At 39.4% G+C, this 17,679-nt stretch overlaps 1 pseudogene; it reads right to left on the bottom strand.

Moving 5' to 3' along the window:
* Positions 1-8,438: 8,438 nt before the first annotated feature.
* On the bottom strand, positions 8,439-8,538 carry LOC127108898 (uncharacterized; annotated as a pseudogene).
* Positions 8,539-17,679: the final 9,141 nt, after the last annotated feature.

Here is a 17,679-nt window from a genome sequence, read left to right on the forward strand (position 1 = left end):
GTCACCTTCATCTTCTGAGTCTTCTCTAGAGTCAGAATCACTATCAGAATCAGAATCAACGTCAGAGTTTACTCCAACTTCAAAAATTCTTAACTCTGACCTTTCTTCAGAAGTTCTAACATCAGAATCAGATTGAGACTTATCCCAATTCAAAAATTCCGATTCCTTCACAATCACATCTCTGCTGAATTCAATTTTGTTGGTTTCTAGACAATAGAGCTTGTATGCACCTGTACTGTGGTACCCTATCAGAATCATCACTTTGCTTCTATCATTCAGCTTCTGTCTTCTGGCTTCTGGAACATGTTTATAGCAAACAGAACCAAACACCTTCAGATGACTAACACTTTGCTTATCTCCAGTCCACTTCTGTATTGGAACTATTTCCTTCAACTTCTTCGTAGGACATCGGTTGAGTACATACGTTGCAGTGGCAACAGCTTCTCCCCAGAGCTTCTGAGGAAGTTTCTTCTCCTTTAGCATGCTTCTCACCATATCAAGCAAAGTGCGGTTTCTTCTTTCAGCAAGACCATTGTGTTGAGGGGTATAAGGAGCAGTGACCTCATGCTCAATTCCATTCTCCTCACAGAACTTCTGGAACTCTTTGGAGTTATAATCACCTCCACCGTCAGTTCTAAGAATCTTCAACTTCTGACCACTCTGATTCTCAGCCTTCATTCTGAACTTCTTGAATTCATCAAACACCTCGTGTTTAAACTTAATAAGGGATACCCATGTCATTCTTGTGAATTCATCAACAAATAACACAAAGTATTTATTCCCTCCAATCGATGCTACTGGAAATGGACCACACACATCAGAATGTACAACTCCCAAGGCATGTTTTGCTCTTGGAGAAGTTTCTGACGCAAATGGCAATCGTGGTTGTTTTCCTTCCATGCAAACTTTGCATGACTTTTCAGGCTTCTTAATTGCAGGAATTCCATGTACCAACTTTTTTGAATTCAGATATTTTAAGCTTCTGAAATTCAAATGACCAAATCTTCTGTGCCACAACTCACTCTCCTTCTCAGCACTTATTGCACTAAGACATTCTGAGTCTGCAGTTCTGACATTCACCTTGAATGTTCTAGCCAATCCAATTGGCGCCTATGTGTAATTTTTAAGAGGAGGCGCCAATCCAATTGGCGACTCCCTTAACAAAGCCTCAAATGACAAAACCTCCAACAAGCAAGTTGTAGATCTTTTCAAGACAATGAATTTGGACATAAATTTTGCATCATTTGGATTTTTTATGAGAAAGTTATGGGCAGATGAAGTTGGACTTCTGAGTTTTTCAATTGTTATCTGACCTATAATGTTTTGTATTATCCCATGTGTTTCTTTTAGAATTATGAAATTTTGTCCAACATAACAATTGAATTAGACATATCAAATTTTCTAATGCACTTGGTCCCACCTCAAAATAATTAAAAATGAGTGAGTTAGGTCCCTGCGAACGTGATCCAAAATTAGGGTTTCTGTCAAAATGACCTATAATGTTTTGAAATGAATGATGAGCTTCCAAGTTTCAAATGGATTTTTGATGAACATGAAAGTTGTTCATATGGCAACTCTTCTTAAAACTTGAATGGAGGCGCCAATTGGATTGGCTAGGGAAGGTGCCCTAGCCAATCCAATTGGCGCCTATGTGTAGGTTTTAAGAGTAGTCGCCAATTCAATTGGCGACTCCCTCATAAAATGCCTTTTTTTGTCTTATAAATAGATGCGTTGTGTGACCAATTGTTCCACAACTCATATAATCATTTAGCTATCATGTTTGGTGTTCGTCACCGATACGGTAAGGTGATTTATGCGAGAGACAAACCTCAATTGCTGATGCTGTTTTGGAACATCACCACGTTAGATCAACTGAAGAGGGAGCCGGTTCGATGGTTAGACGGGAAAATACCAGAAGGGAAAAAATCAGAAGTATTGAGAGACTTGACAGTATCTTTGGTTGGGTGCGAATAAAGACTGATAAGGATGCTAGGGAAATGATGTTCGGTCGAGACGACATTAATTTGATTGTTGTAATCAGTTAGAATTATTTATGTTTTCAGATGTTTTGTACTGATGTTTGTTATGAAACTCGTTGTAACAAGAACTTAATGATATATAATGATTGATTGTTACTGTAGGTGTTTAATTGGCTGCATTGTATGGTAAAACACTAGCTGGATTCTAATGTCTTGACTGATGTCATGACATGCTGTGGAGGTGTTTATTTGACTGCATTGTATGTTAGAATATCTAGCTGTACTCGAATGTCTTGGCTGATGTCATGACATACTTGAGTAGTATACTGCAGGATTAGCTAATACAGGATTTATTGAATGTCAAACTGGATGTTATGACATTCATCCCTGTCAGCAGATACTGAGGAATAGAACAGTTGGTGTTCTGTTGGAACTCAGCATTTATTTTCAGTCTGGTTATCAAGGAAATACCAGACCTGGCATAAGGCCTACTGTCTGAATATCAAATTGGATGTTATGACATTCATCATTGACAGCATATACTGAACAATAGGCAGAGTGATTTTCTGTTACACTTCAGTATGTATCTCAGTCTGTTCTTCAGGAGGATAACAGACCTGACATAAGGCTAATTGTGTAAATGTCAAATTGGATGTCTTGACATTTATTAATGTACGCTGATACTGAGGTATGGATAGATTGGTCTTGTATAGTTCAGCAAATTTGTACAGTCTGTTTTCAGGAAAAACAGACTTAGCATATGGTCCTTGATTTGGATGTCAAACTGAATGTTGTGACATTCATTCCTGACAGCGTATGCTATATTGTAGGTTGTTTAGTTTTTCTGTTTCAGCATTTTTCTCAGGCTATTCTTCAGGGATTCAACAGCTGAGAGAAAATCCAGGAAACCAACAACCAAGCTACAATTAATGAACCTAACAAATAGCCTATTTGTTAGTAACCTAGATGTGGATTTTAGGGGAACTCGCGTGACCTTAATTTCAGGAAAATACAAGTACAAGGCCCAAGTGCTGCAATATAAAAGGATGGCAATCCTTCATTCAGAACTGGGGATTTTAGGCGTGAAGATATAGTGTGGCCATCATACTTCACTGCTGTATTTTTGTGTGTCTTGTATTAGACGTATCTTGTAAGCCAAGCTATTATCACGTAGATGATTGCATTGGTATAGGGTGTTCATTGAGTTGTAAGTGTTGTGTCACTCTAAGCTTTTAAGCGTGAGTGCTGTGTATCTTGATTAAAGCTGTTAAGCAGAATCAAGAGTTGTTTGAAGTGTGACTTCATATTTGTCTTTAATATTGATTAAAGGTAGTAATCATTGAGGTGATTGAGGGGGAGTGAGTAGGAACTCTGATCTTAGTGTAAGATTGAAATTGCATTGGGTAGGTATTAAGTGATAGGGTTAAACAGTTGGTTTAAGGTCTGAATTAATACTACTAATAGTGGATTTCCTCCCTGGCTTGGTAGCCCCCAAACGTAGGTCATGTTGGACCGAACTGGGTAAACAATTACTTGAGTTATTTACTGCACTTACATTTTAAGTTCTGCATAATTCTTGTCTACGCAGAATTGGATGTCATAACATCCCTTGTGACATCGGAAGTCTGTTAACTAGAATTTCAATTGGCATCAGAGCAGGCACTCTGCCTGTTAATTTCTGGGTGAGATCTAGGGAAGTTACTTTCTAGTACCATGAACAAGGATGTAGGACACTCAAATAGACCACCCATGCTGGATGGTTCTAACTATGATGACTGGAAGCCCCGTATGATAGCCTTCTTATGGTCTCTAGATAGCAAAGTCTGGAGAGCTGTCAACAAAGGATGGGAGCATCCAACAAAGACAGGTAACGATGGAGTCAGTATGCAAATCCCTGAAGAAGAGTGGGACAAGGAGCAAGAGGCATTAGCCCTTGGAAATTCTAAGGCCTTGAATGCATTGTTCAATGGAATAAGTAAGAACATCTTCAGATTGGTGCACCATTGTGAGCTGGCCAAGGAAGTGTGGGATACCCTCAAGGTAACTCATGAAGGTACCTCCAAGGTGAAGATGTTTAAACTTCAGATGTTGACCACCAAGTTTGAAAATCTGAGGATGAAAGAGGATGAGACTATTCATGACTTTCACATGAATATTCTTGAAATTGCCAACACCTCTGGTGGCTTAGGTGAGAAAATGGCTGAAGAGAAACTTGTAAGAAAGATTCTCAGGTCTTTACCTAAGAGATTTGCAATGAAGGTCACTTCTATAGAAGAGGCTCAGGAGATCTGCAAGATGAAGGTGGATGAGCTCATTGGTTCTCTCCAAACCTTTGAAATGGGCTTGTGTGAGAATGTTGAAAAGAAGAACAAAAGCATAGCTTTTGTATCGAATACTGAAGAGGAGTCAGAAGCTGGATATACTGGAGGTGATGAAAGCATATCAGAAGCCATAGCCATGCTTGGGAGACAGTTCAACAAATTCGTGAAGAAGATTGATCAAAGAGGTAGACCAAATGTCAAGAACATCCCGCCTGACATAAGGAAAAGATCAACTTCTGAAGAAAAGTTCAACCAAGGCAAGGGAATCCAATGTCATGGATGTGAAGGTTATGGACACATTAGAGCTGAATGCCCTACTTACCTCAAGATGCAAAAGAAGGGGCTAGCTGTCACATGGTCTGAGGGAGATTCTGAGAGTGACTCTGAAGGAGAATCTGCTAAACATGTCACTGCACTAACGAGTGTTTGTGCCACTGAGGATGACTCAAGTGTAGATGAACTGACCTTTGATGAACTTGCTGCAGCATATAAGAAGCTATGTGTCACCAGTGTAGAAGTGCGTGTACAAGGAGAAAAGCAGAAGAAGCTCATCAAGGAGCTGGAGGATGAGAAACAAAAGCATCTGACAGTCATAGAGGGTCTAAATGGTGAGATAACCTTGCTGACCTCCAAGCTGGATCGAATGACTAAATCCATCAGAATGTTGAATAAAGGAACTGACACCTTGGAAGAGATCCTAAAGGTGGGACAGAAGTCTGGAACCATGTCTGGTTTAGGCTTTGTGAAAAAATCCTCAGCTGAACTCAAACGCTCAAAGGCTAAAGTTCAGAAATTCAAGCGGAGGTCACACCCAATGTCTCAACTTCAGGGAACCAAGATGAATAATCATCAGAAGAGGAAATTCCAGAAATGGAGATGTCACCACTGTGGTAGACTTGGCCATATAAAAGCCTTCTGCTACAGGCTTCATGGTTACCCTAACCAAGCCCCTCATGTCAGACCTAAGCGTAAGACATATATGCATAATGTCCCCATCAAGAAGCGACAATGGTATGCTAGGTTAGCTCACACAGCTCTAAGGGCATCTACCAGAGAAGACTGGTACTTTGACAGTGGCTGCTCAAGACATATGACTGGTATGGAGAATTTATTGGTGGATATACAACCTCACTCTACCAGCTATGTGACCTTTGGTGATGGTGCTAAAGGAAAAATAAAAGGTGTGGGTAAGCTGGACTGCTCTGGAGTTCCAGAACTGAATAATGTGCTGTTAGTAAAAGGACTAACGGCAAACCTCATCAGCATAAGTCAGCTGTGTGATCAAGGGTTTTATGTTCAGTTTACTAAGGAGCTATGTGTTGTGACAAATGGAGACAACCAGGAAGTTATGAGAGGATCCAGATCCAAAGATAACTGTTATCTGTGGGAACCTAAAGTCTCAAACTTCTCCACAATCTATTCCTCATCCAAGGAAGAACAGGAGGTGAAGGTGTGGCATAGACACCTTGGACATCTCCACTTACGGGGAATGAAGAAGATCATATCCAAGGAAGCAGTCAGAGGAATCCCACAGCTGCTTATTGATGAAGGAAGAGTCTGTGGGGAATTCCAGGTCGGCAAGCAAACCAAGATGTCACACCCTAAGCTGGGACATCCTACAACCTCCAAAACTCAGGAACTTCTGCACATGGACTTAATGGGACCTATGCAGGTTGAGAGTTTGGGTGGAAAGAAGTATGCCTATGTGGTTGTTGATAACACGAAATTATATCACATTTTAAGACTTAATTCAATTAGATTATATTATCATTTACTTTAGTTTATCTCATTTTATCAGATATTATGCAGTATTTCCTAGCTATTTATGTCAGGTATCCATTTTGAAGCAAAAGTGAAAAAGGGAAGAAAAGGAGGTGTAGAAAGGAGTAAAAAGGAAACAAATATCAAAGACCAAGCCCAGCCCAAAGAAAGCGCACGTTGTGCCTGTGACGGGCGTCACAAGGGTTGTGACGAGCGTCACACTAAAAGCACCCCTGTGACGAGCGTCACACATGGTGTGACGAGCGTCACACCATTCCACTAGCTTTTTGGCGCAAGTCACGCCCTCAGAAGAATTGAAGAGACGTTGAGAGAGTTCGTGTCCTATGCCCACGCCGTGTATTTAGCCATGCTGAAGACTCGTGGGAAACAAAAGGCAGTTAGAAGCACTACTATAAATAGCTACATTAGAAACCTAAAAGGTTCCGCTTCCTCTCCCCTCTTTTGCCGTCTACTCTGCCGAAGCTTTTCAAACCTTCTGTTTTAGCTTTTGCTTATTTTTCTTTTCCAGCATTGTTTATTTTATTTATTTCTTTTGCAAGCTTTACATTCTTTTTCCCTTGCAAATTTACCTTTCCCGTTTTAGCTTTTAGATATTTTTCGCATAATAGTTTCTACACCGGAAACTATTGTGCAACTTTATACCGGATTTAACCTTACGTTATATTCCAGTTTTATTTCCTTGATTTAATTTACTGTTTAATTGAAGAATCCAAGAACAAATCCTACCGGCTTGTGGTGGAGTGTTCAAGACTATTGTATTACGCATTCAGGTTCTTTAATCATTATTTAATATTTTGTTTTATTATTTATCTATATTATCTGCCTGGAATGAGTCTGTTTATGCATGATATAAATTCTTATTTATTTAGCATGTCTGGCTAATTCGCCTAGATATCGGTATGTAAAGTAAGCAGAATAAGGGATCAAGACTGAGTCGGTCTATCTAAACTTAAAATCAAAATCAATCTTTTTACGGTCTCAACTTACAGGTTTAATAACAAGATTTTTTACAAAAGTAAAAGACATAAAGAAGTTAAAATCAATAGAGCGAGAGTTTGAGATTTTAACTGGACAGTGTAAGTTATGCATTAATTCTAGATCAGGGCGAGAGCAAGCTTTAGAGTTAATTAAATTCTGACCTTTTTCAAAAAGTATTTTTAAAGATTGAATGTGAGGACGAGAGTTAAGCATTTGGATTTGATTATATAACCTAAGTCAACAGAGCGAGAGTTTGAGATAAGGGTGTTTAAAACGGTCAGTATTTTCTTAAAAGGAGTTTCTGCAACTTTATTGTTTTCAAAATATGGTTTTTGACTTAATTATAAGTGACAGCTACATTAATATAAAATCATGGTTTATTCAACAGAGCGAGAGTTTGAGATAAAACCTTTAACCAATAAAGTTAACCGAAACGATTCATTTTAAAACCAAGAAACCGACAAAGACTTGATTCCCTAGTTTTGACGAACTACATACCGATATCCGTTTCATTAATATTTAATCTAGATATTAGTTTAGCTCTTAGTTTTTCCCCCAAACAATCAAACATTTTCACCTTAGATTTACGTAGTAACCTTAGATAACGGTATATCGATTCATAAGTCCCTGTGGGATCGATATCTTTTAAAACTACGCGATAGAACTGTGCACTTGTAGTTTGTATCCCATTCTCGACTCACCCAGTCGAGCGATCAAGTTTTTGGCGCCGTTGCCGGGGATTTTTATTCAATCGATATCGTAACTCTTCCGTTACGCTGTAGAGACTAAGGTTTTTTTTTTTCTTCTATTTTCTTTCTTTCGTTGATTTGTATGCCACGCACTCGCTCACAAGGCGAACCGCTCTATTTACGAATCAACGATATCGAACTATATCTCCGAGTCTTACGACGAATTCGGGAATATCGTGCTGCGAACAATCTCCCTCCTGTAGACCTTCCTGATTTCAAAAACATTTTTCCTTCGATACCCGAGATGGCAGAACCAGCTCGTGCTCTTAGAGATTACGCCGCTCCATCGCAAGATGAACCGCATTCAAGTATTTCTCCGCCCGCAATCGAAGCAAACAACTTCGAACTCAAACCTTCGCTGTTGCAGGCTGTGCAACAGAACCAATTCTCTGGAAATCTTACCGAAGATCCAAACCTTCATTTATCCGTATTTGTCCAATACGCTGATACTGTTAAAGCTAATGGTGTCACTTCAGAGGCAATTCGACTTCGTCTTTTTCCTTTCTCATTAAGAGATAGCGCTAGAAGATGGCTTCAATCACTTCCTTCCAACTCAGTCACCACATGGAACGAGTTGAAGAAAGTTTTTCTTGCCCGATATTTTCCGCCAAGCAAAACAGCTATGTTAAGAGCCCAGATAAACGGATTTAAACAGAAAGACAACGAGTCTCTTTTCGAAGCATGGGAAAGATACAAGGACATGATGAGACTTTGCCCACACCATGGTTTGGAAGACTGGTTAGTAATTCACACATTTTATAATGGTCTCTTATACAATACAAGGTTAACAATAGACGCCGCTGCAGGTGGTGCACTAATGAACAAACCCTATGCTGATGCTTACCAGCTTATCGAGAGCATGGCCCAAAACTACTATCAGTGGGGGACCGAACGAACAACGGTGGAAAAACCTCAACCGAAAACTGGCATGTACGAGATAAGTAACCTTGATCACGTTAACGCAAAAGTGGATGCTTTGGTCCAAAAAATCCAGCCGCCGTGGTTGCTATAACTCAGAATTGCGAGGTCTGTGGAATCCAAGGCCACACTCCTGCGGAATGTCAACTCTTGACTGGAATCCAAGCAGAGCAAACTATGCTCAAGGAGGCCCCTATTCGAATAACCGCAAGGAAAGCCCCTATTGAAACATCCAAACCTTATTCGAAGACCATAACAATGCTTTATACGCACGCCTGGACAGTCTCCAAATCCACCCCCATCTATACCTCCGGGATATCAGAAACAGAATCCTAACAATAATACCCCTAGAAAATCTAACTTGGAAATCATGATGGAAAACTTTATAGCTTCCCAACAACAAACCAATAAAGATTTCTTAAACCAGAACATACACACTGGCGAACAACTTAAACAACTAGCAAGCAAAGTAGATGCCTTGGCTACCCATAACAAAATGCTGGAAACGCAAATATCTCAAGTAGCTCAACAACAAGCACCTACTGCTGCACCAACTGGTACATTCCCTGGACAGCCCCAACCTAATCCGAGAAGCCAAGCTCATGCAATTATATTAAGAAGCGGAACGGAGGTGGAAGGACCGTCTGACCCAAGGATAGAAAACCAAGACCCTAAGAAATCTACTGAGGAAAGTGAACCTAAGGAAAAGGAAGAGAGTAATAAGGAAACCCTAGAAAAGAAGGAACCTTGTGTACCTCCACCACCTTACAAACCACCTATACCTTACCCTCAAAGGCTTGTTAAAACCAAAGATGTAGGCCAATTTAGAAAATTTGTTGATCTCCTTAAACAATTAAACGTTACAATTCCGTTTACCGAAGCTATTACGCAGATGCCCTCATATGCTAAATTCTTAAAAGAAATCCTTTCTAATAAGAGGAAACTTGAGGATAGCGAAACCGTTACACTCCCTGCCGAATGTAGCGCTATAATCCAAAACATGCCCCCTAAACTCAAGGATCCGGGTAGTTTCTCTATACCCTGTCACATAGGAAAATTTGTCATCGACAAAGCCTTATGCGATTTAGGAGCCGGAATTAGCGTTATGCCTTTATCCATATGTAAGAAACTGGAAATGGGAGAATTAAGACCGACCAAAATGTCTATGCAATTAGCAGATCGTTCCATCAAATATCCTGTAGGAATCCTTGAAAACGTTCCCGTACGCATAGGTCAGTTTTACATTCCCACTGACTTCACAATTATGGACATTAGAGAAGATGATACTACACCTATTATACTAGGAAGACCATTCTTAGCAACTGCCGGTGCAATCATAGACGTAAAACGAGGACGACTCACCTTCGAAGTAGGTGAAGAGAAAATTGAATTCATTCTTTCCCAATTCTTGAAAGCACCTGCAATAGAAAATACATGTTACTTCATGGATATCATCGATGAATGCATAAAAGAAGCAAAGTCAGGAGAAGACAAATCATCAGACTATCTTTTAGAGGACAAATCTAACCAATGTTTAGCAATAACACCGGACCCTACGCAGTGTCTTAACAAACCAACCCCTGATTTGAAAACACTTCCCAAAAATTTGAGATATGAATTCCTAGACTTAGAACTTGAACGACCTGTGATAGTTAATGCCGATCTAGGAAGACTCGAAACAGAAAAACTCCTATATATCTTAAGAAAATACCCAACCGCACTAGGATACCACATAACCGATCTTAAAGGAATAAGCCCTTCTATTTGTATGCACCGCATCATGTTAGAAGAAGACTGTAAAACCTCTAGGGAACACCAGAGAAGACTAAATCCGATCCTAAGTGAGGTAGTAAAGAAAGAAATAACCAAGTTATTGGAAGCAGGTATTATATATCCTATATCTGATAGCAAATGGGTTAGTCCTGTACACGTTGTACCAAAGAAAGGAGGCATAACCGTTATTGAAAACGAAAAAGGAGAAACTATAACTAAACGAATCGAATCGGGATGGAGAATGTGCATTGATTATAGGAAACTAAACAAAGCAACCCGAAAAGATCATTTCCCTTTACCATTCATTGACCAAATGTTAGAACGATTGGCTAAACATTCACATTTCTGTTATTTAGACGGTTATTCAGGCTTCTTTCAAATACCAATTCACCCTGATGACCAAGAAAAGACAACATTCACATGCCCTTTTGGTACCTTCGCTTATAGACGAATGCCGTTTGGTCTGTGTAATGCCCCTGCAACTTTTCAAAGATGCATGATGGCGATTTTCGCCGACTTTCTCGAAAACATCATGGAAGTATTTATGGATGACTTTTCTGTATACGGACAAAGTTTCGAAGAATGCCTTGAAAACCTGGAAAGAGTTCTTGAGCGATGTGTAAAAGTAAACTTAGTACTTAATTGGGAAAAGTGCCACTTTATGGTACAAGAAGGAATTGTTTTAGGACACATCATCTCGAACAGAGGAATTGAAGTAGACAAAGCCAAAATAGAGGTAATCGAAAATCTTCAACCCCCAAGAACCGTGAGAGAAGTACGAAGCTTTTTAGGACACGCCGGTTTTTACCGACGATTCATCAAAGACTTCTCTAAGATAACTAAACCCTTAACCGGACTGTTGATGAAAGATGCTGAATTCATATTCGACGATAACTGTTTAAAAGCATTTCAAACTCTTAAACAAGCATTGATCTCCGCACCCATTATGCAGACACCAGACTGGAATGAACCATTCGAAATAATGTGCGATGCCAGTGATTATGCTGTAGGTGCTGTTCTAGGACAAAGAAAGGATAAAAAGCTTCACGTTATATATTACGCTAGCAGAACCCTGGATGAAGCGCAAATGAATTATGCCACAACCGAGAAAGAACTCCTAGCAGTGGTATTTGCGCTAGATAAATTTCGTTCTTACTTGGTAGGAGCCAAAATAATAGTTTATACCGATCACGCTGCTATCAGGTACCTTTTAACAAAAAAAGATGCTAAACCTAGACTCCTAAGATGGATCTTGTTGCTACAAGAATTCGACTTAGAAATCAAGGACAAGAAAGGAACTGAAAACGTAGTAGCAGACCACCTCTCTAGACTTGAGAACCTTGAACCGGAAAGAACATCAATTAATGATGATTTCTCGTACGACAAACTCATAGCTACTTTGGAAGAGAACAACTCCGACATGCAAGTAGAAACCACCTTAGCTATATCTGTCACACCATGGTACGCTGATCTAGTCAATTATTTAGCTGCCGGAATAGTTCCACCTACTTTATCTTACCAGCAGAAGAAACGATTCTTCCACGACATAAAACACTATTACTGGGATGATCCCTTACTTTTCAAAAGAGGCCCCGATGGTATTTTCCGTCGATGTATACCCGAAGAAGAGGTAGAAAATATAATCCAACACTGTCACTCCGCTCCTTATGGTGGACACACAAGTACATCCAAGACCTGCCCTAAAATCCTACAAGCTGGCTTCTATTGGCCAACTATATGGAAAGACGTACATGCGGCTATTAAGGAGTGTGACAGATGTCAACGCACGGGAAACATATCTAGACGTGACGAGATGCCACAAAAAGGTATTTTGGAAGTAGAGATTTTCGACGTGTGAGGGATAGACTTCATGGGACCTTTCCCATCCTCTTTCGGTAACAAATACATACTCGTGGCAGTTGACTACGTATCAAAGTGGATCGAAGCTATAGCTTCTCCAACCAATGACACCCGAGTAGTAACTAGACTCTTTAAAAATATAATATTTCCGAGATTTGGCATCCCAAGAATAGTAGTCAGTGATGGTGGATCACACTTTATATCCAAGGTACTCGAAAAACTACTACTTAAATATGGAGTGAGACATAGGATAGCAACACCTTACCACCCTCAAACCAGTGGACAAGTGGAAGTATCTAACAGAGAAATCAAGCAAATACTAGAAAAAACGGTCGCCACTTCAAGGAAAGATTGGTCATTGAAATTACCAGAAGCCTTGTGGGCATACCGAACTGCTTATAAAACCCCCATAGGGACGACCCCATTTAAGCTCATTTATGGAAAATCCTGTCACCTCCCGGTAGAATTAGAACATAAAGCCTATTGGGCTATTAGAAATTTAAATTTGAATTATAAAGCCGCCGGTGAAAAGAGAATCCTTGACATAAACGAATTAGAGGAACTCAGAAGAGACGCCTATGAAAATGCCAAAATCTATAAAGAAAGAACAAAACAATGGCATGACAAGCGTATATCAAGGAAAATCTTCAAGCAAGGCGACGCAGTACTTTTATTTAACTCTAGACTAAAGTTATTCCCGGAAAACTACGATCCAGATGGTCAGGACCTTTTCATATCACTAAAATCTTTCCCAGTGGAGCGGTAGAAATAAAAGGACAATCTACAGAACCGTTCACCGTAAACGGGCAACGTCTGAAACATTATCACTATGCGGAAACCAACGAGGATTCGCAAATTCTACACTTAGACGAAACGCCCCCAGGACCCATCAATTATATTTAACAGTTTCTTTGTCGAGCTTGCGACGTGTAAACAAAGCGCTTGGTGGGAGACAACCCACTAATTAGTTTGCTATTTTCTTATTCTATTATTATCATTTCACTATTTTCTTTCTTAATTATTCTTTTAATTTTTTGTTTAGTATTCATTCTTTATTTATTCAAAAATATAAAAAAAATATAATAATAATAATTTTTCTTTCTTTCGGCATTTGGCCAAATCCTGACTTAAACTCATGTCTTCTTTTTCTCTAGCTAGCACTAATCAGATGGGACATATTGATCGTATGGGTATCAAGTTCAGAGTCACACACTCCATGACGAACGGCACGCATAACTCCTGTTACGAACGTCACACCCTTGTGACGAGCGTAACGCCCCTCAGACATGTGAACGTTAGGGAGCCGTTGGAGACGAACGTTACACCCCTTACCTTTTTACATTCCCCATTCACTTTTCATTTAACCACACTTAATTACTTTTCAACCACTTTTTCTTTCCACCTTCCAAATTCTTCTCCTATAAATACCCACCAAACCTTCCTTCATTCACCACAAAACAATTCTCTCATATCAGATACATTTCTTTTTCTTTCCAAATCATCCCTTCAAAAATTCATCACAATGGCGGGAAATCAAAATTTCGGAAATATCATCTTCCGATCCGAAGATGAAAATTATCAGAGGGAGCAATTCGAGCGTTTCCAACAGCGAGGCGTCGTTTCCACCAGGTACCCCGATTTAACTTGTTTACAACAATTAGGATTACTCCAAGGTATCGAATGGATGCTCCGCCTAGCCGACTTAACCTTCCTTTGCACTCATAATCAACCCACCTACCCATCCCTAACCTTAGAATTCTTAAGTTCATACGACTACACCACTCCCGCCGGTGAAGACGAATTTTTAACCGGTACCGCAACCTTCCGTATGTTCAACACCGAGTACTCCTTAACCCAAAACCAATTGAGTACCATGTTACAATTTCCCATAGAAGGTCAGGTACACCCCAGAATCCCTCCAAACTCAAACTGGAACACAGTTGACGTTTTCGACCTTTTCAAGAAAATTTCCGGTATAGATGCCTACAACTGGGAAGAGCTCCTTCTTTCCCATATACATAACCCAACTATCCGGTACTTTATCCGCATCTTGCAAAACACAGTTTTTGGAAGACCAAACAACAGCAAGGTCAACTCAAAGGAGCTATTTTTCCTCCAATGCGTCTTCGAACCGGATACTCAGGTAAACGCCGCCTCTTTTCTCTTTCATCATATCCGCACCTTATGTGCTAGAGGCCGGCAACCCTTTATAATTGGTGGATTAATAACATCCATAGCACTTGGCCTGAACCTAGGGGATAAACTCCAAACTTTAGAATCTCTACCTCCCCTATCTATGGATATCACCTACTGTCGATCCAGCCGCCTGATTAAGAACAGAGTAGGAGGAGGATATTATCTTATGGTGAACAACCAGGCAGTCCCAAGCGTTGTTCTACCAAATACTGGCCTCACTGATGTCACAAACCCCGACCGCCACCTCTATGATCTAAACGCTCCTGAAACCACCGAGCCTTTACAAACAAACCCACAAACAGATGAGTTTGAAGAAATGGAACAAGGTGATCATCCGCCTACACAACAGTCAGTCCCGCTCAACCCTTCCGGCAATACAACTGGCCCATCCTCCCAACGTCGTCGACGAAGAAGGCCTGCAACCAACGACGACATTTTGGATGCTATCGATGGTATGCAGGCACAGAATGCAGAGATGATGCAGATGATGCGTCAAATGCAACAGCAACAGGATGCTCGGAATGCCATAACCGACCAGCGGTTTACTGAGTTGTTTAGCAGGTTCGACAACTTAGACATACGTCAAAGATCACCAGGTCCAAGAACCAGAGGCGGAAGGCAGCCTTAGTTGTTATTTTCTTTGCATTTCCATTTTGTATTTCTTTCCCTTAAAACATTGAGGACAATGTTTAGTTTAAGTATGGGGGGGGGGGGAAACAATATTCTTCCTATTTCCATTTTTCAAGTATGTTACCTTCCCTTTCATTGTTATTTCCCTTTCTTATTATGAAAAAAAAATAATAATAATAATAATAATTTTTAACACACCCAATAAGTATAAAGGTCGCTTACTTTATAAAATTTGAGTGAAATCAAAACAAAATCATTACCATAACAACGCTCTGAGAACCTCAATATGTTAGATCAGGATAAGTACCTATTATACCGATTCCTTGAACTTTTAGTTCTATGGCAACCCCAAGTAGTTTATACAGAAGTCAGCACCATCTTAATAGCAAACTACGTGGAGAGCCGATGAATATAAGTGAATGATCCCCAAAGTAACCTAAGATATATAAATATATCAAGAAATGCACTAATTAAATTAGGTGATCCTTACCAGATCATTTAATCTAAAGGTTGCAGATCATGCAAAAGCACAATACGAAAGATCCATTATGAGTTGGTTCAGTAGGAATCTGGTACTGAACTTGGTAGGGCGGACTACGGTTCGATCCCCCGCAATTTGCAATGGACTGAATAATGAAGTTATCCGACTTATGTACCAGAACTTCTAGCTAAAAGCGGATCATAATCACTAACCGGTTACTCCACTATGTGCGCGAAAAGATAAAGGGCTTAATGTGATTTCGCTAGAATGAAAACGGGTAAAATAAGACTAAAGGAACCAGGATAGCTATCATAGGGTACTTGAACTGATTTGCATAAGGTAGAGTTATCTAAGTTGTAACGGTAGTTGTTGATGTCAAGATTAAACTCAAGTCCTCCTAAACAAAAATCCATTTGCAACCTAGTACGAATTGATGTGTGCTTTGAAATTTCATCTGGCTAAAACTTTTAACAAGTTCTATACTGAATTTAGCTTGAGGACAAGCAAAGATTTAAGTATGGGGGAGTTTGATAACACGAAATTATATCACATTTTAAGACTTAATTCAATTAGATTATATTATCATTTACTTTAGTTTATCTCATTTTATCAGATATTATGCAGTATTTCCTTGCTATTTATGTCAGGTATCCATTTTGAAGCAAAAGTGAAAAAGGGAAGAAAAGGAGGTGTAGAAATGAGTAAAAAGGAAACAAATATCAAAGACCAAGCCCAGCCCAAAGAAAGCGCACGTTGTGCCTGTGACGGGCGTCACAAGGGTTGTGACGAGCGTCACACTAAAAGCACCCCTGTGACGAGCGTCACACATGGTGTGACGAGCGTCACACCATTCCACTAGCTTTTTGGCGCAAGTCACGCCCTCAGAAGAATTGAAGAGACGTTGAGAGAGTTCGTGTCCTATGCCCACGCCGTGTATTTAGCCATGCTGAAGACTCGTGGGAAACAAAAGGCAGTTAGAAGCACTACTATAAATAGCTACATTAGAAACCTAAAAGGGTTCCGCTTCCTCTCCCCTCTTTTGCCGTCTACTCTGCCGAAGCTTTTCAAACCTTCTGTTTTAGCTTTTGCTTATTTTTCTTTTCCAGCATTGTTTATTTTATTTATTTCTTTTGCAAGCTTTACATTCTTTTTCCCTTGCAAATTTACCTTTCCCGTTTTAGCTTTTAGATATTTTTCGCATAATAGTTTCTACACCGGAAACTATTGTGCAACTTTATACCGGATTTAACCTTACGTTATATTCCAGTTTTTTTTCCTTGATTTAATTTACTGTTTAATTGAAGAATCCAAGAACAAATCCTACCGGCTTGTGGTGGAGTGTTCAAGACTATTGTATTACGCATTCAGGTTCTTTAATCATTATTTAATATTTTGTTTTATTATTTATCTATATTATCTGCCTGGAATGAGTCTGTTTATGCATGATATAAATTCTTATTTATTTAGCATGTCTGGCTAATTCGCCTAGATATCGGTATGTAAAGTAAGCAGAATAAGGGATCAAGACTGAGTCGGTCTATCTAAACTTAAAATCAAAATCAATCTTTTTACGGTCTCAACTTACAGGTTTAATAACAAGATTTTTTACAAAAGTAAAAGACATAAAGAAGTTAAAATCAATAGAGCGAGAGTTTGAGATTTTAACTGGACAGTGTAAGTTAGGCATTAATTCTAGATCAGGGCGAGAGCAAGCTTTAGAGTTAATTAAATTCTGACCTTTTCCAAAAAGTATTTTTAAAGATTGAATGTGAGGACGAGAGTTAAGCATTTGGATTTGATTATATAACCTAAGTCAACAGAGCGAGAGTTTGAGATAAGGGTGTTTAAAACGGTCAGTATTTTCTTAAAAGGAGTTTCTGCAACTTTATTGTTTTCAAAATATGGTTTTTGACTTAATTATAAGTGACAGCTACATTAATATAAAATCATGGTTTATTCAACAGAGCGAGAGTTTGAGATAAAACCTTTAACCAATAAAGCTAACCGAAACG

Source organism: Lathyrus oleraceus, chromosome 7 (assembly GCF_024323335.1).
Source record: "Lathyrus oleraceus cultivar Zhongwan6 chromosome 7, CAAS_Psat_ZW6_1.0, whole genome shotgun sequence".
Taxonomy (NCBI): domain Eukaryota; kingdom Viridiplantae; phylum Streptophyta; class Magnoliopsida; order Fabales; family Fabaceae; genus Lathyrus; species Lathyrus oleraceus.